The sequence below is a fragment of the Pelodiscus sinensis genome, chromosome 14, assembly GCF_052426305.1.
Source record: "Pelodiscus sinensis isolate ZL-2025 chromosome 14, ASM5242630v1, whole genome shotgun sequence".
NCBI lineage: Eukaryota > Metazoa > Chordata > Testudines > Trionychidae > Pelodiscus > Pelodiscus sinensis.
In genome coordinates, this window is record NC_143065.1 from 10,833,472 (window position 1) to 10,835,123 (window position 1,652).

General features: G+C 56.7%; 1 non-coding gene across 1 annotated transcript; it reads right to left on the bottom strand.

Annotated features, from left to right (window-relative positions):
- Nucleotides 1-915: 915 nt before the first annotated feature.
- On the bottom strand, nucleotides 916-1,080 carry LOC112546594 (U1 spliceosomal RNA). The gene has a single exon (XR_003090331.2). It is a non-coding gene; the product is annotated as a U1 spliceosomal RNA (small nuclear RNA).
- Nucleotides 1,081-1,652: the final 572 nt, after the last annotated feature.

Below are 1,652 nucleotides of genomic sequence, written 5' to 3' on the forward strand. Positions count from 1 at the left end.
AGTAGTTCCATCAATAAGCACTGAAATTCACGGCCAGGTAAAGGGAGAAGACTGCGGCTTGAGAACTTGGATGTAAGGATGTTCACTGAGTACACTCAGGCATGTGATGCCAGAAATTTGTCTTTTAAAGAGTAGAAAGCTTTTGTATCCCAACATCTGCTGTCATTACGTAACTATTGTCTGGCCCCCAGGGCTATTCTTGGGGGGTGCGGGGCCTGGGACAACTCTTCCTCTGCCCATGGCCCTGTCCTGCCCCACATCTTCCTGCCCCTGCTCTCCCCCTTTCTCTAGCCCCGCCCTGCTTTGTCCTCGCCCCGCCTCTTCCACAGCGAGGGAGCAAACATGACATGCGTATTTGAAACCCTAGAGGTGGGCAGGCGTCAGCCCGCCCACTTCTCAAAGCCCCTCCCCCAGCCTTGCAGGAGGGACGACTAAACCCAGGATCCAATTAATATCGGGGGACAAATAATGACAAAACAGGGTCAAGGGGTGTGGGTCACAGATTTAAAACGAAGGACCCGGATGGGGACACCGAGCAGAGATCCCCGAACAGCACCCACTGCTCCTCACATCTGTCAATGGAGCCAGAGGACACCACCCAGAGGAACTCCGCCTGGATGCATGACACTAGGGAGAAGCGGAAGTAGGCCCCACAGTCGCAGAGAACCTCCTCGTCCAGCATCCTTCTCCTGGTAGTGTATATAGCAGCTTTCGCCAGAGCCAGGAGGAGGCTGACGAGGATTTCTCACGACTTTGTGGGGCCACAGATGGGGTGTGCATAAATAAAAAGGTGAGGGGAAAAGTGCAGCCAGAACCTCAATAAAAGGTGCTGGAGGAGCCGGAATAGGGACTGCAACCTGGTGCATTCGAGGTACGCGTGTGCCAGGTCTTCCCTCACGCCGCAGAAAGGATTTCCAGGGGAAAGCGTGAACGCAGTCCCCCTCTACCACAAATCATGCAGTCGAATTTCCCGCATTTGGGGAAATCGCAGGGGTCAGCACACCCGCAGTGCACTGGATGAGCCTCACCCTGGGGAAACCACCTTCGTGAGCATGGTATCTCCCCCATCCAGAGACGCCGACGGGCTGGGGTGCTAAGCTGCTGTTGTTCCCAGCTGCGCTCCTAGGACTCTCCTGCAGGCTGCCTTGCTTAGAAGCAGGCAGGCAGGCAAGTGAAAGGGGCTGGTTGGGGGTGGGGGATGGGTGTGGCTCCCTCCCCCGGTCTGGAGCTGCCCCAATCTCTAGACTCCCCCCTCACCCTTTATGGAGGGTGAGGGGGGCTGCAGCCGCATGAGACTGGAACGCTTCTGCTCTCCGTCTCCTGACTCTGGGGGAGCAAGGGGAAAGTACAGCGTGTGCACCTTCCCCTCGCTCCCGCCTTCCAGGGGAGAGCAGAGGAGACTCACATGCTGCGCACTCCCGCTCACTCCCTGAGAGTCGGGGGGAAGAGCAGCCCTGAGTTCCCTATCCCCAGACCCCTGCCTTGATTCCAGTACCCCCATTATTCCTGAACCCACCCACCCCGTCTGGAGCCCACACTCCACCCCACACTTAAATTACTTACAGGTACAGTCATATCGCACTCCCCTGCCCCTCTGCCCTGAGTAACTTACGTTACTTTCACCCCCTGTGTAATACTAGGCACAATTAAAA